Genomic DNA, 22,055 nt, shown 5'->3' with positions numbered 1-22,055 from the left:
GCTGTGAGGAAACATAATCCCAGAGCGATGACCACGCTGTACTCCCCAGACTAAGAGGTCTCCATGGGAACGTCTTCAAGGTTAGAGTGGAATATTGTTGTCACGGTTATAGATGAGCACTTTGACCATACGCCCCAGACTACGGAGGTCTTTACCGACACGTCTTCTAGATCCTGTCTAGAAACTGATCGTGAAGAGAAAAAAAACAAAAAGCTTGGAGAGGCCGGGAATCGAACCCGAGACAACATACGTGCAAGGTATGCGCTCTACCACTGAGCTACAACTCAAAGCCTCACTCCAGACCTCTTTCCAGCCTATATGAACTGACAGAGACTCAAGCTACTTTTTATAGTGCCTGAAGATATTTATATCACATATTTGTATATCATTATCGACAATTTTTATGTCATCACTTCTATGGGAAAAGAATCGATTTCCAATGCAAACAAAACAAGATCAAGAACCACAACAAATTTTGTGCTCTGCAAAACATGGCAGACCTACATCACTTGAGACTATTGTGCTAAATTCATTAGAATGTGCTTCTGAAGGATTAGGAACATCAGGCAATATTGAAGCAGGGATTGGGTAGATGGCATTCTGAGGTTGGGTACAGCGAGTCTACGGTTGCCTTTAGTCTTCTGGGCCTCCCTTCTATGGAGCCTACCAGGAACTCTCTCAGACCCAGGCTCTGCGCCTGCCCAAATCCGGGTATAAATTTTATCTTAGGCAACATTGTACATTTACAAATGTTCTGAGGAAGGAAGAACCTTGAAGATCAAACGCAGGGTCAAGTGAAGAAGCGTACAAGAGAAGTACCTTGATCCAGCCTCTGAAGGAAACAGTTTTTTTTTTGTTTTTTTTTTTTTTTATCATTAGGTCTAGCTTATATCAACTCAACAGAAGGCTTTAATTCCACTATAGAGGTCACAGGCTGTGCATTTGAATCAGCTATATTTAGCTATTTGAATCACCGAAATCCAGGGTACAGAGTAATGTTGATGACATAAAAGTTAATGGGTGGACAGCATACGCCCACAAAACAAAGTAGACATCAGAAAGGAGATCCACAATTGGTGTAATAGCCTAGGTGGTGGTCAGAAGAGGGTGACAGGCATCCTAATCACCACATTTCTCTCATTCTGCTTATGGACACCCTGCATTCCCTGCATCTGACCATGCACATATTCTGTACACACAACCCAGCCTCAGAAGTCCTTTGGTCTCCACGTTTCTGTCCACAATTTCTCCTTATTCCTCACGGCACAAATATGTCTGTTTTGTGCAGCTTCTCATCCAGCATCGAGAACATTCTGGGTCAAGAACAAGTTGTACCCATGTTCATGTCTTCCGTTGTTATTTTCAATTTTGTCAGTTATGTGTGTAAAATTGCTACATTAAAATCAGAACCTTTCCTTGGTGCTTGGGAGCAGTCATGGCAATTCTTGCTGCAATCTGCACCACGATTCCAGACCGGAGGCTCCTTATCATCTTCCTCCGCGTTTTTGCCTTCATGGCAGGCAATGCCTTAAAAGTAATCATTACTTTGGAACCAGCAGTGATGTTCCTGAGCTGGATAATTTTTTATACGATATATTTCTTTATTTACATTTCAAATTATCCCCTTGCCCGGTGTTCTGTCCTTAAACACCCTCTGCCCTCCCTTGTCCCCCTTCCCTTCCTCTTCCCCATAAGGGTGTTTCCCTCCCTTCCAGCCAGCTTACCACTCCTCCGATGTTCCCCTGCACTGGGGGTCCAACCTTCGCAGGACCAAGTGCTTCCCCTTCCACTGGTGACCCAACAAGTCTGTTCTGTGCTACATATGCATTTGGAGCCTTGGGTCAGTCTGTGTATAGTCTTTGGGTAGTGGTTTAGTCCCTGGTAGCTCTGGTTGGTTGGCATTGTTGTTCTTTTGGGGTTGCAAGCCCCTTTAGCGCTTTCAATCCTTTCTCTACTTCCTCCCACGGGTATCTCTCTTCTCAGTTCAATGGTTTGCTGCTAGCATTCACCTCTGTATTTGACATGTTCTGGTTGTGTCTCTCAAGAGACATCCCTCTCCGGTTCCTGTCGGCCTGCACTTCTTTGGTTCATCCATCTTAACCACTTTTGGTGACTGTATATATATGGGCCACATGTGGGGCAGGGTGTGAATGGCCATTCCTTCGATCTCTGCTTTAAACTTTGCCTCCACCTTCCCTCCTATGAATATTTTTGTTCCCCCTTTAAGAAGGAGTGAATCATCTGCACTTTGGTCATATTTCTTCTTGAGCTTCATGTGGTCTGTGGATTGTATTTTGGGTAATTTGAGTTTTGGGCTAAAATCCACTTATCAGTGACTTCATAACATGTGTGTTTTTCTGTGATTGGATTACCTCACTCAGGATGATACTGTCTAGTTCCATCATTTGCCTATGCATTTCATGAAGTCATTGTTTTTGATAGCTGAGTAGTACTCCATTGTGTAGATGTAACACATTTTCTGTATCCATTCCTCTGTTGAAGGGCATCTGGGTTCTTTCCAGCTCCTGGCTTTTATAAATATGTCTGCTATGAACATAGTGGAGCATGTGTCTTTGTTGTATGTTGGAGCATCTTTTGGGTATATGCCCCGGAGATTTATAGCTGGGTCCTCAGGTACTTTAATGTCCAATTTTCTGAGGAACCTCCAGACTGATTTCCAGAGTGGTTGTACCAGTTTGCAATCCCACCAACAATGGAGGAGTGTTCTTTTTTCTCTACACTCTTGCCAGCATCTGCTGTTACCTGAGTTTTTGATCTTAGCTATTCTGACTGATGTGAGGTGGATCTCAGGGTTATTTTGATTTGCAATTCCCTGATGACTAAGGATTTTAAACATTTCTTTAGGTGCTTCTCAGCCATTTGATATTCGTAAACTGAGAATTCTTTGTTTAGCTCTCTACCCCACTTTTTTAACATGAAAATTATTTCTTTATTTTTTGTCTGCTATATATATTTTTTATTAACGTGAGTATTTCTTTTTTCTTCTTCTTCTTTTTTCTTTTTTTCGGAGCTGGGGACCCAACCCAGGGTCTTGCGCTTGCTAGGCAAGCGCTCTACCACTGAGCAAAACCCCAACCCCAACTTGAGTATTTCTTATACACATTTCGAGTGTTATTCCCTTTCCCGGTTTCCGGGCAAACATCCCCCTAATCCCTCCCCCCTTCCTTATGGGTGTTCCCCTCCCCATCCTCCCCCCACTGCCACCCTCACCCCAACAGTCTAGTTCACTGGGGGTTCAGTCTTAGCAGGACCCAGGGCTTCCCCTTCCACTGGTGCTCTTACTAGGATATTCATTGCTACCTATGAGGTCAGGGTCCTGGGTCAGTCCATGTATAGTCTTTAGGCAGTGGCTTAGTCCCTGGATCTCTGGTTGCTTGGAATTGTTGTACATATGGGGTCACGAGCCCCTTCAAGCTCTTCCAGTCCCCCCCCCGACTCCTTCATTGGGGGTCCTATTCTCAGTTCAGTGGTTTGCTGCTGGCATTCGCCTCTGTATTTGCGGTATTCTGGTTGTGTCTCTCAGGAGCGATCTACATCCAGCTTCTGTCGGCCTGCACTTCTTTGCTTCATCTATCTTGTCTTATTGGATGGCTGTATATGTGTAGGCCACATGTGGAGCAGGCTCTGAATAGGTGTTCCTTCTGTGTCTGTTTTAATCTTTGCCTCTCTATTCCCTGCCAAGGGTATTCTTGTTCCCCCTTTTAAAGAAGGAGTGAAGCATTCACATTTTGATCATCCGTCTTGAGTTTCATTTGTTCTAGGCATCTAGGGTAATTCAAGCAGTTGGGCTAATAGCCACTTATCAATGAGTGCATACCACGTGTGTTTTTCTGTGATTGGGTTACCTCACTCAGGATGATATTTTCCAGTTCCAACCATTTGCCTATGAATTTCATAAAGTCATTGTTTTTGATAGCTGAATAATATTCCATTGTGTAGATGTACCACATTTTCTGTATCCATTCCTCTGTTGAAGGGCATCTGGGTTCTTTCCAGCTTCTGGCTATTATAAATAAGGCTGCGATGAACATAGTGGAGCATGTGTCTTTTTTATATGTTGGGGCATCTTTTGGGTATATGCCCAAGAGAGGTATAGCGGGATCCTCAGGCAGTTCAATGTCCAATTTTCTGAGGAACCTCCAGACTGATTTCCAAAATGGTTTTTACCAGTCTGCAATCCCACCAACAATGGAGGAGTGTTCCTCTTTCTCCGCACCCTCGCCAGCATCTGCTGTCACCTGAGTTTTTGGTCTTAGCCATCTCAGGGTTGTTTTGATTTGCATTTCCCTTATGACTAAAGATGTTGAACATTTCTTTAGGTGTTTGTCATCCATTCGGCATTCCTCAGCTGTGAATTCTCTGTTTAGCTCTGAACCCAATTTTTTATTATTAACTTGAGTATTACTTATATACATTTCGTCCGCGGAGAGGATACAGAACTGCAGTGTCTAGGGTAAGCTCTGAGAGATATGTTTGGTCTTGACCTCCTTCACTTCTCTCCCCCATTAGAAGATGCGGTGGAGGCTTTTGTTATCGTTTTATCAGCCTTCATTCTTTGTCTTTTGGTTTTTGATTTTGCGGCTGCTGCTAGGCACCATCAGAGGTCGTGCCTAGAAGATGAGAAATGCCGCCCAACAGTAATAGCAGGACAGCGAGTGCTAGGGGAGTTACAAGACAGCATGTCAAAAACAGAGCGGGATAAAAGATTAAAGAGCTCAAAGAGAAAAGAAAAGGTACAAGTAAGAAAACAGACCCTCCCAAAGACTTTAGATCTGAGGGAGCGAGAGATAGGGGAAAGAACAACCCGGGAGAGAAACAGAGAAAGGAGAAGAAAGCTCTGAAAAGGAGAAGCCTTTATCCGGTAAAGGAGTTAGAGGCTTTAGAGCTTGATAGTTCAGAAACAGACGAGCTTAGCTTCTCTGAGGAAGAGGATTTAGAAGATGAGACAGCTTGCTATGAAGAAGAAAGATATGGGCCTAGGTGGAGAGCCACTGTGAAGAGACCGAAAGTTATGGATCCTTTGTGGTCAAGGCTGATAATTTTGTTTAAACTTCACAGAGTCATACTGATCAGATTTGTTAGAGGTAGACCGCCTGAAAAACTTATTCAGGAGAATCAAACAAAAATATTCACTTCCATACCATTTGTGAATGTCAGTCATGCTGCTTAGATACCCCATAATATATCTCAGTATCTTACAGGAATTTGGCTTCAACACGTTGATGGACTAGTCCAGGAACTGAGACAATCCATCGTCCATATCAACTCCACTCGAGTGTATGGTCACCGTGGAAGTGGTGGGAAAGGGGAAATCCTACCTCTCTGCTGACTCCTATTCGAATGTGGGTCCCTTTAGTGGAACACCATCTAGTTTTTCCCCTTTGTCTATTGTCTGTCCTTGGTGCACCAAGCTGTCCATGTCTGTCAGTTTATGTCTGTGGTTTTTGTTTCTTGTTGCTTAAATGTTTTATGTTTCATGTTCAAAAGAGAAAATGGTAAAAACTTTATCTGCCAGTCGTTCACACCTTGATTTGGTTTTAACTCGTTTCAAAAAAGGAACAAATGAATAAAAAACAGTTTCAGTCAGTCCTTGGAGCCCTGTACCTGTAGCCAGGTGTCTAGGTCAGCTGGAGAAGCTGCCCAGGGGTGAGCGTCTACATGAGCTGATTATTAGACTCAACAGGTGACAAGGTGCTTCTCTTAAAATCATAGCTAAAAAGGTAAAAATGGTGCTTGGTCCAAATATTAAAGATATGTGTAGCCACTTCAATTTTGTTTCTCATTGGTTTTAAATGTATAAATATGCTCTACATGCCTTGGTTATGGACTATTGGCTTTTAAGTTATTGGATATGGTTAAAAAGGTATAATATTGGTAATAGAAAGTTGACATAAAGCTGGTAATTTGGATGAAGTCATTCTAGATAACATGTGACATGGGCCAACCTAGGGAAACAGGTCTAAATTGAGATAATATTTTTATGGAATTCTTATTCTAGAAACCAGGCTTCTAAAAGAATTTAGGACAATGTCTCTTTGTTGAGGTATTGGAGACTGCACCATCGTGCGTTCATATGTAGGAACTGGCAGTCAAACTTTGTAGCATGAAGGATAGACTTGTTGTTTTGGAGACTAGATTTTGGAGACTAGGTTGTTGGAGGTTGAGTTTTGCTTTCCAAAGTTGTGGTTTGCCCTGAAGTTACTGTATTTTGATGCTAATTCCACTGCCCCAAGAACAACTGCCTAGTCACATACTCAGAACTCAGGTGACTTTCCAAAGTTGTGGTTGTGCTCTGGTGGTACAAGGAGAGCTTAAGGATTGTGATTAAAGATTGCCAGTGTTACATTGACTAACTCAAACTTATTTGTAATTGAGAAAAATCAAACAGGTAGAGATTGTTACAGGATTTACGAAGGATTGATGAGGTTTTAGAACTTGTGAGAGCATTACAGCCAGTTTGCTTACTCCAACTGCCATTTCAAGATAGATTTAGAGGATTGTTTTTATGCAATTTATTTACATCCTGGCGATTGTGAGTTTTCATTTTGTGAGCTTGCTTATAATTTTAGAGAGTCCATGAAGTGATATCATTAAAATTTTTTTACAAAAGAATGGCTAACAGCCTTATATTATGTAATTTTGTTGCTTCTTCAATGTAAGAAGTTAGAACTTAAATCTTTCAGTGTATATGGAAATTTTTACTACAAACCTTTGCTCTCAAAATGAGCTTTAATATTTGGGGAGTAGCTGTTACACTACTCCAGAAAAGAATATTTAAAACTAATTTTAAGCTTCTAAGGATATGTTAGTTGGCTAAGTACCTCACCTTACCAGAGGTCTTAACTTTGTTATCCTCATTGGAGATAAAGCTTCAGTTGTGTTAATACAGAATTGTAGGCTAGAGTCATGAAAGTATTTTAAAAAGAAACCTGGTAAAACATATCTTATTCCAAACAACAGTTAAATTGGTTATTACAAAATACTGATATTTGGTCTATCACTTATACAAATTTTTCAGGCAAAGTTGATAATTTTACTCTTTACATGCTGTTGTATTTACTGTAAATTTGTACATACAACCCATAGGAAATGAGCTTAGTGTATTTTTTGGTGGTTCATCTAATTAAAAGGCTACATGTATGATTGGATCACTTGTTTATTCTCTTGAGTTTGTGCTGCTGCAGCACAGATTATTAAATTCCGTGCTTTAGTCACTGTTTTTAAATCAAGCTTTCAATTTACATACTGATAGCCAATGTATAGCTTGTGGTTTACAATTGGTGTCAATTACTTAATGCTTTACTAGAGGCAAGTTTTCTACATGAAATCAGTGAGTGATCATTTCAGTGTGAATTGCCTGACAACTCACTGTCCTTTCAGTGCTCTGGCTCAGACAACTAAACAAAACCATAGACCCAGCTCTTTGAAAATGGTAATGGAGTTGATATGAAAAGAGGAAGACTCCATTTGCTTACTTTCAATTCCCAGCCTCACCCTGCTACCTCAGGGATTTCTAGTACAACTGAATCTGGACAATATTTACAGGATTTGGCATTTCTAATTAATGCTTATGTTTAGGTAAATAAAGTTTGTGAGGAGCTAGAGAGAGGGCTTAGTGGTTAAGAACACTAAATACTGTTACTTTATAGGACATTAAGAACTCAAACTGGATTGCCTAGACTCCTTAACAAGGGAGGACAATGATACCAGACAGACTATAGGCCTTACATAGGAACAATTAGTCAAAAAAATCTCATTCTTTCTAATATTTTGATAATTAAAAAGGGGGAGTTATCCCTGTATGCTAAATAATGCTCCTTTTATTTCAATTTTAAAATTTGGATGCCAAGGAACTCTGAGTGTTTATGGCACCCTACAACTAGACATACTTCTGCCTAGGTGAAATAGAGAGATTCACATATTGGCATGATCCTGTTCAGATATTTTATATGGGGAAGAGGGAATCTTTGTGTTTTTTTCTACAGGATGCTACAAGAGTATGCCAGCTGCCAGAGGTGGCTGGTGAGACTTGCTGATCCTGGTTGCATGAAGATTCAGCTCTCGTGGTTCGGGTCCCTAGAGTCATTCCTCTGCCCTGAGAGGAAGATGGAAGATCCCCCCTCATCTTTTGTCATCACAGAGATTTTGGCGTTGCTACAGTCAGTGTTACCGCTGCGTGTGTCCCGTCCCACTGTGGCCTACGCTTAGACCCTCTGTGCACTGCTGCTTTCCAGAGAAGACTGGACTCCAGCTGTTACTCCTGTCCCCCTCATTCCCCTGGTGACTCTTGCTGCCTTGATTGGTGTTGTTAGTTTGCAGTCTGTAGCTTCACAGGAATGCCACTTGTGTGAAGCTGCTGTGGACTGGGGAACTCTGCCCTGGTTGTGCAGATCTCAGACATGGTTCCCTTGCCTGCTGGTTGTTCCAGAGAAGAATGGCTGATCCTAAACTGTCCTGGGAAAGAACTCGTTATCTTCACTGCTATTGTAGCAGCCATTACCGCTGCAGCCATTGTGTCTGCAGTGTCTGGAGTTACCCTACCCCCATTCTATTGTTAGGCAAGCACAGTGGGTGAACTTTCTGGAGTAGTTGCTACCAATTGGGAATTCTAAATTTTGTTATAGGAGCGGCTTGACTACGGCCCTTGGTGGTAGCAGCTGAGGAGAACCAGATGAGGTGCCCACTACTTATCGGGAGTGGCTCTGTTTGGTGCAGCCCTATGCTGTGGATTAGTGTTCATGCTATGGTTGGTTTGCAAACTCAGATCTCAACAGAAACATGACAATGTCGTTGTCACTCAGGCACTTGTGGCCATTGAACAAGGGGCCTCCCCTAGAATTGGTTAATTAGTCGGCATCTGAGTTCTCTGCTCTTGCACCCCATGGAATTGTGGATCCATTACTCTGGGATGAGAGAGACTCAATGATTCTTGGATCAGCCCTTCTACATCGCTGAGGTTTCCTCATTGGACGCGATAGGGTGATCATGATTTCCCCACTAACTCATTTTCTGGCTGGCCTCTTTTGTAGAGTTCGCCCTAGGTCGTTTAGCAGTTACTGTCACACAGCACTGCGGTATCCAGAGACGGGCAACTTTCCTCATGCACAGACCAATCTAAGACACGGGGCCCAGTGGCAATAGGGTTGCCCTACGACGGATAAGGCTGTGACATGGAGGAACGACCTAAGACAGGAGCCACAGCGGACGGACGTAACTGCAGGGACCTAGACCAGCCTCATACTAGTAAAACAATAAGGGGGAGATGTGGAGAGCCGCAATAACATTCGCCTCCACAAGATGGCGCTGGCTTCCACTGCGCCCCACGTGGAAAGCCGGGATAGCATTTGCCATTACAAGATGGCTTCCTCCTCGCCAGCCTGACTTCCTTTCAGGAAGTTAACTGTGTGCGCATGTGCAAGAGTGTCTTCTTGCCAGGCCTTTGCCCACTCTGGGGCGAGCCTATGAGATCATGGGTAAGCGACCAATCAGGTGTGGATGCGCCGCACTAGGGTGTATATAAGCTGCGCCATGGTGGCGCCCCGAGTCCCGCTCTTTAAGATATAATAAACGCTTTGCTGCAGAAGGATTCGTGTGTCTGAGCATGCGTTCTTGCTGGTGGGACGATAGCGCAGGACAATAGATAGATGACTAAATGAATAAATAAATGAATGGATGGATTAATCAATCAATCAGTAAATGCAGTAACTACTCTAAGAGTTAATATTTGGATGGGAATGAAAGTTGGCGGTAGAGACACAACTTGGCAGACATTTGGAAGGTGTGGGGTCTGATATACCCCACACAAACAGAAGTCAATTAAAAAACCAACTGCAAAAGATGAGTGCTGCACTATATACTACTTCAAAACAAACGGCCAATAAAGTAGATTTCCTGTGTCTGGGGGAAATTTCTCAGTGTCAGAGCATAGGATTTGCAAGAGTTAGACCCTAGTTCATTCTCAAGACTCAAAAATTAGTACAGTGATATTCACAGCCCAGTAGAAGATTTTCTGCAACTATGGGCATGAAATACGAACTTACAAACACAGGGACAGAACTGAACCCAAGTGACCATATATATGGATCATATTAAAATGTATGTGTGGTAACTCGTACAATGGTGCCTGGCACTGCACTCATGGCCTACAATGGATCCCCAGGACCCACATGACCTAAGCAGAGGAACACTCCTGCAAGTTGTCCTCTGGCATTGACATGTTAAGCAAACATATACATATATGTAAATAATATAAATAGATATACCTTATTAGAAACAAGACAATCTTATTACCTATTGAAATAGAATATAAAACTAATCCTTTACAAGACATATACCTTATTTAAAGACATACAAATAATATCATGAACACTTAAATACAAGCACGTATGCCTAAGTTTAAGTAAAAATCAGGGGGGAGTTATGACATTATATAATGAAGGAAATGTAGAAACAATGGTACTTGATGTGAAAACACATTGTGTACCTACAGAAGTGAGAGAGTGTGCTATATTGTCAAGATAAACAAGTACCTAAGCATGCTGGGATAAGCACCAAATCCCAGCATTGGGAATCAGATGGAGGAGAGTCAGGACTTCAATATCTTCGTTGGTTATATAGTGAGGTCCTGCAAGTGTGGAGTACACGACACCAACCATCTAAAAGAAGCAAAAGACACAAATATCAAAGGAACACACCGAGTCCAGACACATTCTCACAAATACATGGGCGGCTGATTTCTTTAATGGTAGCCCCTAGCCTTGAGCCTCAAGTGCACCTCCCCTTATCTTTCCATGTCTCAGCAGTCCAGGAGACCCTGACATGCCTTGTCTCTGCCTGCCAGGCAGACTTTATCCCTCTTTTGTTCCCTCTGCTTCAGAGAGGTGGCAAATGGCTCCAGACACTGTATAGACCAGACTGCTACACATGTACGCTCATCTAGTCGCAGTGTCCTAGGTTTGGGGGTTAAGACCTCTGCTGTGGTGCCTGTTTCCTCGGACAGCAGATGCTCAGGAAACATAATGGAAAGTACAATCAGCACATCTGAGAGTAGGACTTACTGGAGTGTCATCGTGGTTTGGCTGGTAAAGGATTTGTTGCTCTGGAGAAAGGAGAGAATCATCTCCCAAGGATTGTTCTCTGATATCCACACATGGCTGGTTTGCTAATGTCCTTAGTGTCCTATGTTACTGTAACTGATAACTCTAGCTCTTTCTTTAAGACTTAAATTACACTTATTGATGAATGTATGTGGCCAGTAAAGAACAAAGTTTCCCATTATGTTTCCCCGGAACTTTCTCAAACAAAGCCTCTTGAAATGGCAGAAGGAATCGCGGCTCACCTTCTGAGAATTGGTTTTGAAAATGAAGTGTTCCTGACGTGCTCTAGTTTTAAATGTTTGTTTCCTGCCTAATGGCTCCATTAGGAAAGTTGTGGAAACGTAAACAGAACTGTAGGAGAAAGTATTTCCCTTCAGATTCTTCTGAGGGACTATATTATCCTACAGGGCTCTGAGATTCCTGTAGGCATGTGAGAACGCCTCTCCTCTGACAGACGTTCCCGCTCATATGTTGTACTGTAGTTGTGTGTGTGTGTGTGTGTGTGTGTGTGTGTGTGTGTGTGTTTGTGTGTGTGTACATACATATATACATACATAGATACTCGGGTCAGGAATAGTTGCATCTGTCTTCCCTCCCTCAGAGAAATTCAAGTGCTCACCTCTAGGAACACATAAGCTTGGCTACAGAGAATGCTCCTATCACTACATCACCTAAGTAGACATTTTAACGGAGTCCACAAAGACGTTGGTTTCCATGGCAACCACAACGCTCCAGTTCTCTGTTCAGTAACTAGGAACCTTCCGCCCAATCCTCCCTTCTTTTCTCTCCAAGCAGAACTCATTGACCCTTGCTATCTGTCACCTGAGAAAGCCACCCACTAGGGAAACTTCCACAAGCTTGAAAGCAGAGCTTCACTCAAGCTCAGAACAAAACAATCCTGGAGGCACATCCACGCTGTACTCACCAGACTATTAAAACCTCAGGGAAATAACTGGATTATTGATGACCATTGTCCTTATGGTCCTAGATGAACGCTTTAACCAGTAATTACCTATGCATATAGGCTCTCCCAGCAAAAAATTAAAGCCTGGATATCTTGTGAAGAAACAAAACCAGAACACAAAAAGGACCCCCGAGATGCTGGGAGTCGAACCCAGGCCCACTAGAACGCAAGGCAGTCGCTCTACCACTGAGCTACATCCTCAAAGGTAACAGTCCTTCCATCACACTCCATATAAACCTAGGAGACTGAAGCAACATGGCTACAGCTACAGGGAGTTGCAACACTTTTACAACATGCCGGGATCTGCATCTCTTCACTGCCTGCAATTAATAATTTCAAATCAAGTGCTGCTATGGGATTTCTTTTATGAAAAAAGAAAATATACTCAACAAAAACAAAGTAATAGTATTAAGAACAAGAAGTCTTGTTTTTTAAAACAAATTAGAAAAACGTTTATAGAAAAATGACAACAGGTACAAAAAGGTTAGTCCAATGCAAGGAACGCTCTCCAGCTTCAGACCTGCTCACTTCAAACTTACCAATTACTATAAAAATCCACCCCCTCACTCTATCCCCCACTGACACGAAGAAATGAGTTTTGGGCCTTTCCCTGTTTCTGGTTATTCCCCATAGTTATATAATGGCTTAGTACTGGCTTTGTGAAGTCTTTATTTTTCTGGACTCAGGGTATACTGGCTCGCTTAAGGATCTCTTGCCTACTTTTGCTCTGACTGCCTCCCTCTGTGTGATCCTTTGTGGTCCATACTGCGTGTCAGTCACAGGACCTTGTATGTTCTACACAAATATTCTAAAACTGAGCTACATTTCCAGCTTCCCTGTGTAACTTTTACACCAGAGAGAACACGATTCCCCCTCCTGGTCACCGACATACGTATGACTCTTTTATGTACCTTATCTATGTCTCAATTTACACATAAAAAGGCAATGTTCATTCCCTCGATGTGAAATGGTTCCTCATTGAGAATGTATGTGTTCTACACACAACCCTTTATCGGTGTATAAACTTGTATGCAAGCACTTTATTTGACCTAATACTAGGTGTTAGAGTTGGTAACTTTTAAAATCTACACCTGATCGGATAAGTAGAGATATTAATATGATTATGCCTTTCAACACAAATATTTAAGTAATGTTTTGATATCTAGGCAAGCTTCAAATTTAACTCAGATTTACAGTACAGCTGAACAGTACCTGTGTTTTATTTTCTGTATAAAATAAAACTCAACCTTTTAAAAATAAAAGAAATCATAATTCTTCAAAGCATGGCAGACCCACAATGAATTGTCAGTATCATGTCAAATTAATAATAATGAGTGACTGCAGGGTATGTCAATCGGGCATAAGTTGGGAAGATGGCATTGAGAGTTTGGGTAGAGTGAGGCTAGGAATGTGGTCATGAATGGGTGCCTCCAGTGGGCTTCGGTTACTGACATGTCTGAGACTCAGACTCTGTGGCTCCCTGACACGGGTTGAAGTTATTTCTTCAGCAAGCAAATGTGAGTTTGGAAAAGCACCGAGGAAGGATGAACCTTGAAGATCAAACACAGGGTCAAGGGGAGAAACATAGAAGAAAGTGTCCTGATCCTGTCCCTGAAACAGACTTTTCTCCTACACAGTATCCTCCCTTATTTCTCTCAAAGCAGAAGTCATTCTTCCTTGACGTCGTTCACCCGAGAAAGCATACCCACTAGGAAACTGCCAGCAGCAGGAAGGCAGAAGCTGTGAGGAAACATAATCCCAGAGCGATGACCACGCTGTATTCCCCAGACTAAGAGGTCTCCATGGGAACGTCTTCAAGGTTAGAGTGGAATATTGTTGTCACGGTTATAGATGAGCACTTTGACCATACGGCCCAGACTACGGAGGTCTTTACCGATACGTCTTCTAGATCCTGTCTAGAAACTGATCCTGAAGAGAAAATAGCAAAAAGCTTGGAGAGGCCGGGAATCGAACCCGGGACAACATACGTGCAAGGTATGCGCTCTACCACTGAGCTACAACTCAAAGCCTCCATTCTGACCTCTTTCCAGCCTATATGAACTGACAGAGACTCAAGCTACGTGTTATAGTGCCTGAAGATATTTATATCACATATTTGCATATCATTATCGACAATTTTTATTTCATCACTTCTATGGGAAAAGAATCGATTTCCAATGCAAACAAAACAAGAACAAGAACCACAACAAATTTTGTGCTCTGCAAAACATGGCAGACCTACATCACTTGAGACTATTGTGCTAAATTCATTAGAATGTGCTTCTGAAGGATTAGGAACATCAGGCAATATTGAAGCAGGGATTGGGTAGATGGCATTCTGAGTTTGGGTACAGCGAGTCTACGGTTGCCTTTAGTCTTCTGGGCCTCCCTTCTATGGAGCCTACCAGGAACTCTCTCAGACCCAGGCTCTGCGCCTGCCCAAATCCGGGTATAAATTTTATCTTAGGCAACATTGTACATTTACAAATGTTCTGAGGAAGGAAGAACCTTGAAGATCAAACGCAGGGACAAGTGAAGAAGCATACAAGAGAAGTACCTTGATCCAGCCTCTGAAGGAAACAGGAAACAGGTTTTTTTTTAATCATTAGGTCTAGCTTATATCAACTCGACAGAAGGCTTTAATTCCACTATAGAGGTCACAGGCTGTGCATTTGAATCAGCTATATTTAGCTATTTGAATCACCGAAATCCAGGGTACAGAGTAATGTTGATGACATAAAAGTTAATGGGTGGAAAGCATACGACCACAAAACAAAGTAGACATCAGAAAGGAGATCCACAAGTGGTGTAATAGCCTAGGTGGTGGCCAGAAGCGGGTGACAGGCATCCTAATCACCACATCTCTCTCATTCTGCTTATGGACACCCTGCATTCCCTGCATCTGACCATGCACATATTCTGTACACACAACCCAGCCTCAGAAGTCCTTTGGTCTCCAAGTTTCTGTCCACAATTTCTCCTTATTCCTCACGGCACAAATATGTCTGTTTTGTGCAGCTTCTCATCCAGCATCGAGAACATTCTGGGTCAAGAACAAGTTGTACCCATGTTCATGTCTTCCGTTGTTATTTTCAATTTTGTCAGTTATGTGTGTAAAGTTGCTACATTAAAATAAGGACCTTCCCTTGGTGCTTCGGGAGCAGTCATGGCAATTCTTGCTGCGTTCTGCACCACGATTCCAGACCGGAGGCTCCTTATCATCTTCCTCTGCGTTTTTGCCTTCATGGTAGGCAATGCCTTAAAAGAAATCATTGTCTTGGAACCAGCAGGGAGGATTCAGGGATTTGATAAGTTTTTATTTTGGAGACGCATCTTATTGGAACTCTCTTTGGAATAAGGTATATCCTATATTGTCATGACCTCATTTGAAAGAACTAGACAGCCGCAAGTGAAAATCAGGCATAAAATAAGGACTAAGGACCCCAAGAAAGGAGATGGCTCTAAGTGAAACAAAAGACTTGAGACAGCTGTGAGTGAAACAAAGGAGACCACTATGATGGTGCATCTGACCCTTGCTGCCTGATATAGTCTCAGCATTGGCTGCCGCAGTGTTTTTAATGTCCTCAGTGTATGTCTAAACAGCACACTGACAAAATTGTGACACAGATGAATAAAACTCTACAAAATAACGTGCTAATGTATTAGCAATATTCGATCAATCTCAGAGCACCAACCTTTCCAGCTAATTTTCTGAACACACATCGATTCTCTCTTTTTTTTTTTTTACCACTTCAAGATGTGCTTTATTCAACCAGTAATACACTTTTTGGTCCTTTGTAGTTTCTCTCCTTTGAATTCATGTCTTACTGCATTCAAACTGTGATATTAACACACCAACGAAGCATACCCTGTTGTGCCATAAAGCCATAGTACTTAGTACATAGTACTTAGTACTTAGTACATAGTACATAGTGGAAGTTAGCCACCGTTGGTCTGGGATCCATGCATCTATCTTCCGACCGTCAAGGAGAATCAAGTGCTCGCCTCTGGAAACCCAGAAGCTTGGCTACAGATAATGCTCCTATCACTGCATCACCTAGGTCGCCATGGAAAAGGGAGTCCACAAAGACGTTGGTTTCCATGGCAACCGCAAATGCTCCTCTCCTATTCAATAAATAGGAATGTCCCACCCAATCCTCCATTCCTTTCTCTCAAAGCAAAACCCATTCACCCAAGTCATGTATCACCCGAGGAAGCACACCCACCAGGGAAACTGCCACCAGCATGAACGCAGAGCTTCACCCAAGGTGTGAAAAAAACAATCCTGAAGGCACAGCCATGCTGCATTCAGCAGACTATGGAGGGCACATTGAAATGTCTGTATTATAGATGAACATTGGGGTTATGGTCAAAGATGCGCAATGTAACCAATAAGAACCTCGTAGCATATAGTTAAATCCTGTGATATCTTGGCAAATAAAACCAAATCACAAAACGAAAGTAGGGATGCTGGGAATCGAACACAGGACCACTGACATGCAAAGCAGTTGCTTTACCATCCAGCTACATAACCAAAGTTCTGAGTTTCTCCATAATGACCCATATAAAGCAAGGAAGACTGACGTAACACGGCTACAGCTACAGTGAACTGCAGCATTCTTACAGCCTGTCAGGATCTGCGTCTGTTCACTGCCTACAATTAATAATTTCAAATTAAGGGCTGTTACGGGATTTTTATGCTATTTCTTTTACGAGAAAAGAAAAGATTCTCAAGAAAAAGAAAGTAATATTAAGAACAAAGAATTATTTTCTTTGGAAACTGTGAAAAATGTTTATAGAAAAATGCGCACAGGTACAAAAAGGTTAGACCAATGCAAGGCCTGCCCACTTCAGACCTGTCCACTCCAAAGTCCACAAAGACCCTAAGTCTCCATGACAACTACAATGCTCCTGCTCTCTGCATAGTAACTAGGAATGATCCACCCAATCTTCCCTTCCTTTCTCTCCAAGCATAACTCATTCGCCCTTGTCACACGAGAAAGTACACCCACTAGGGAAACTGCCAGCAGCATGAAACCAGAGCTTCACGCAAGCTGTGCACAAATTACTCCTGGAGGTACATCCACGCTGTACTCACCAGACTATGGCAAACTCCATGGTGATATCGTCTCGATTATAGATGCACCTGGTAGTCATGGTCCTAGATGAGTGCTTTAAGCAGTAATTATACATATGTAGCATATAACCCTCCTAACAAAGTTAAATCCTGGGATATGTCACGAAGAAACTGAAGACAGAAAAAGGAGACTTGAGATGCTGGGAGTCGAACCCAGGACCACTCCCACGAAAGGTAGCTGCTCTACCATTAAGCTACATCAACAAGCCTACACGTGATTCAATAACATCCAATATCAACATAGCGAGACTGGAGCAGCATTGCTACAGTGTGCTGCACTATTCTTAGAGCAGGCCAGGATCTGCATCAACTCTTAATGGACCATTGGTAACTTCCCATTTACTGTTGTTACGGGAGTTTTATGGTATTTCTTTTATGAGAAAGGAATCTATTCTCAAAAACAAGAAAGTAATGGTATTATATAATCAGAAGCCTTTTTTTACCAACTATGAAAATTATTTATAGAAAAATGACAACAGATACAAAAAGGTTAGGCCAATGCAAGGAACGATCTCCAGCTTCAGACCTGCTCACTTCAAAATCATGTGGGAGCCTAAAAAAATAACCCTTCCTACTTGTCCCCCTCTGACTGGAAGAACTGAGTTTTGGGTCTATGCCTGTTTCTGGTTGCTCCCCATAGTTATATAGTGACTTAGTACTGGTTTTGTGAAGTCTTTATTTTTCTGGACTCAGGATATACTGGCTCACTTAAGAATCTCTTGCCTACTTTTGCTCTGACTGCCTCCCTCTGTGTGATTCTCTGTGGGTCATACTGGGTGTCAGTCACAGGGCATTGTATGTTCTACACAAATGTTCTAAAACTGAACTACATTTCCAACCTCCCGGTGTAACTTAAACACGAGAGAGAACAGAATTCCCCCTCACGGTCACCGACATACTTTATGTCTCTTGTATGTACTATATCTATGTCTCATTTTATACATAAAAAGGCAATGCTCATTCCCTCGGGTGTGAAACGTTTCCTCATTGAGAATGTATGTGTTTTACACAGCACTTTATCGGTGTATAAACTTGTATGCAAGCACTTTATGTGACCTAACACTAGGTGCTATAGTCGGTAACTTAAAATCTATACTTCATCGAATAAGTAGAGATATTAATACAACTATTCCTATCAACACAAATATTTTATGTAATATTTTGATATCCAGGCTTGCTTAAAATTTAACTCAGATTTATAGTACATTTGAGGAGTACCTGTGTTTTATGTTCCGTGTAATATAAAACTCAAAATTTGGGGGGAAAAAAGCAATCTTAAGCTCTTCAAAACATGGCAGACCCACAATGAATTGTCAGTAGCATGTCAAATTAATAATAATGAGTGACTGCAGGGTATGTCCGGTCTGGCATAGGTTGGGAAGATGGCGTTGAGAGGTTGGGTAGAATGAGGCTGGGGCTGTGGTCGTGAATGGCTGCCTCCAGTGGACTTCGGTTACTGACATGTCTGAGACTCGGACTCCGGGGCTCTCTGACAAGGTTTGAAGTTATTTCTTGAGCAAGTAAATGTGGATTTGGAAAAGCACCGAGGAAGGATGAACCTTGAAGATCAAACACAGGGTCAAGGGGAGAAACATGGAAGAGAAGTGTCTCGATCCTGCCTCTGAAGGAAACAGAATTTTACCCTTCCTCTTACCTATTAACAACTCTACTGAAGGCATTTTTTTCACTAACGACTTCACAGGCTCTGTATTTGCATCAGCTGCTATTTGGCAGTTTGAATCACTGCAGTCCAGGATACAGAGTTATGTTGATGATATAAAAGCTAACTGTTTGGAGAAATTCTGGCCACAAAAGGGAAGTAGTCATCAGAAAAGAGAATAATAAAGAGGTGCAAAGAAGACCCATGGCTCCAACCTTATGTGGAGCACAGGATTGCTTTCTCTGGCAGCAATGGGAGGAGAGGCCCTTAGTCCTGTGTGTACTCATGCCATTACATCCATGCCAGAGACATCACAATGACAACATGAGATGGGCAAGGGGAGTTTGCCATTCTAGACACACACAGCACAATCTTTTGGATTCTGCCTCTTCAAGCCCTCAATGTGGTCCTTTGAGGTGGGCGTCATTAGTTGCTTTCCATACACAGACCCAGAATGCATTGTTCAGAATGATGGAATTCTCCAGAGGAAGGGGTCAAACCTGGCCAATACCTGTATGGACTTAGCATCAAAATGTAGAATGGCAATTTGAGAGGAGAACACTGTAGGGAAACATGGGTATTCTGAGTGATACTGATACAAATCTGTATGGAGAATAAATAAGCAATGTACCAAACATCAGATCATCACTGAAGAAGCAGCAACACAATTATAGCACTAAAAATATCATAGCAATAAGTGATTTAACTAAGCTACAGAAACCAAGACTACTTAGCATCATCAGAACCCAGTTCTCCCACCACAGCAAATACTGGATATTCCAACACACAGCAAAAGCAAGATTTGTATTTAAAATCACATATTATGATGATGATGGAGGACATTAAGAAGAACATAAATAACTCCTTAAAGAAATACAGAACAACACAAGTAAACAAGTAAAAGCCCTTAAAGTGAAAACACAAAAATCCCTTAAAGAATTACAGGAAAACACAACCAAGCAGGTGAAGGACTGGAGGAAAACCACGCAAGATTTAAAAATTGAAATAGAAACAATAAAGAAAGCACAAAGTGAGACAACACTGGAGATAGAAAACCTAGGGAAGAGATTCAGAGTCATAGACACAAGTATCACCAACAGAATAAAAGAGATAAAAGAGAGAATCTCAGGGGCAGAAGATACCATAAAAAACATTGACACAATCATCAAAGAAAATGTAAAATGGAAAAAGTTCCTAGCCCAAGACATTCAGGAAATCCAGGATACAATGAAAAGATCAAACCTAAGGATAATAGGTATAGAAGAGAGTGAAGATTCCCAACTTAACAGGCCAGGAAATATCTTCAACAAATTTATAGCCAAAAACTTCCATAGCCTAAAGCAAGAGATGTGCATAAACATATATGAAACCTATAGACCTGCAAAGATGGACCAGAAAAGAAATTCTATAGAACATTCCATCCTAAAACATAAGAATAACCCTTTTTGTCAGCACCTCAAGAAACCTCCTCCAAAAGTGACCATAGAATCAGTCACAATACAGGCCACAACAAAAAGAATAAGATTGAAAGTATTCCATGAATGTTTTCAGACCAACACAACTAAGGCTGGTCTTCAATAACAAAAAAGGACAGAAAGACCACATACATATTGAAGTTGAGCAACCCTCTACTCAATGATAACTTGATTGAGAAAGAAAAAAAGCAATTCAAGTTTTAAACTTTAATTAAAATGAAGGTACAACATGCCAAAATATATGGGACACAATGAAAGTAGTGGTAAGAGGAAAGTTCATGGCTCTGAGTGCCTCCAGAAAGAAACGGGAGAGTATACACTAGCGGTTTTACAGCACACCTAAAAGCTCTAGAACAAAAAAAAAGCAAATACACCCAAGAGTAGTAGAGGGCAAGAAATAATCAAACTCAGGGCTGAAATCAACCAACTAGAAACAAAAAGAAAAAGATAGAACAATCGTTAGCACAACTAACCAGAGGGCACAGAGAGAGTATCCAAATTACCAAAATAAGAAATTAAAAGAAAGACTTAAAACTAAATCTGAGAAAATTTAAAAAAATCATCAGATGCTACTGCAAAAGCTTATACTCGACAAAACTAGAAAATCTGGAGGAAATGGACAATTCTCTAGACAGATACCAGGTTCCAAAGTTAAATCCAGATTAGATAAACCACATAAACATTTCCATAACACTTAAAGAAATAGAAGAAGTTACTAAAAGTCTCCCAACCAAAGAGACCCCAGGACCAGATGGGTTCAGTGCAGAATTCTATCAGATCTTCATAGAAGCAAATTTCCTGAACAAAACACCAATGGCTTATGTTCTAAGATCACAAGTGGACAAAAGGGATCTCATAAAACTGCAAAGCTTCTGTAAGGCAAAGGCTTACAGAAGGACAGTAGGACAAAATGGCAACCAAAAGATTGTGAAAAGATCTTTACCAAACGTACATCCGATAGAGGGCTAATATGCAAAACATACAAAGAACTGAAGACATTACACTCTAAAGAGCCAATTAACCATATTTAAAAATGGGGTACAGGGCTAAACAAAGAATTCTCAGGTGAGAACTATCGAATGGCTGAGAAGCACCTAAAGAAATGCTCAAACTCCTTAGTCATCAGGGAAATGCAAATCAAAATAACCCTGAGATCCACCTCGAATCAGTCAGAATAGCTAAGATCAAAAACTCAGTTAACAGCAGATGCTGGCAAGAATGTGGAGAAAAAGGAACATTCCTCCATTGTTGGTGGGATTGCAAACTGGTACAACCACTCTGGAAATCAGTCTGGAGGTTCCTCAGAAGATTGGACATTAAAGTACCTGAGGACCCAGCTATACCTCTCCTGGGCATATACCCAAAAGATGCCTCAACATACAACAAAGACACATGCTCCACTATGTTCATAGCAGCCTCATTTATAAAAGCCAGAAGCTGGAAAGAACCCAGATGCCCTTCAACAGTGGAATGGATACAGAAAATGTGTTACATCTACACAATGGAGTACTACTCAGCTATCAAAAACAATGACTTCATGAAATGCATAGGCAAATGATGGAACTAGACAGTATCATCCTGAGTGAGGTAATCCAATCACAGAAAAGCACACATGGTATGAAGTCGCTGATAAGTGGATTTTAGCCCAAAACTCAAATTACCCAAAATACAATCCACACACCACATGAAGCTCAAGAAAAAG

At 41.6% G+C, this 22,055-nt stretch overlaps 1 non-coding gene and 2 pseudogenes across 1 annotated transcript; 2 read left to right on the top strand and 1 right to left on the bottom strand.

Annotated features, from left to right (window-relative positions):
- Positions 1-63: 63 nt before the first annotated feature.
- Positions 64-10,960, top strand: Parl-ps4 (presenilin associated, rhomboid-like, pseudogene 4; annotated as a pseudogene).
- A 3,074-nt stretch (positions 10,961-14,034) lies between these two features.
- Positions 14,035-14,103, bottom strand: Trnaa-ugc7 (transfer RNA alanine (anticodon UGC) 7). Its single transcript has one exon. It is a non-coding gene; the product is annotated as a tRNA-Ala (tRNA).
- Positions 14,104-14,678: 575 nt separating this feature from the next.
- LOC134484070 (presenilin-associated rhomboid-like protein, mitochondrial) lies at positions 14,679-15,763 on the top strand (annotated as a pseudogene).
- The last annotated feature ends 6,292 nt before the right edge of the window (positions 15,764-22,055 follow it).

Source organism: Rattus norvegicus, chromosome X (assembly GCF_036323735.1).
Source record: "Rattus norvegicus strain BN/NHsdMcwi chromosome X, GRCr8, whole genome shotgun sequence".
NCBI classification, from domain to species: Eukaryota; Metazoa; Chordata; class Mammalia; order Rodentia; family Muridae; genus Rattus; species Rattus norvegicus.
Note: the sequence above shows the minus strand (reverse complement) of the source record. Positions and strands in the feature narration are given on the sequence as shown.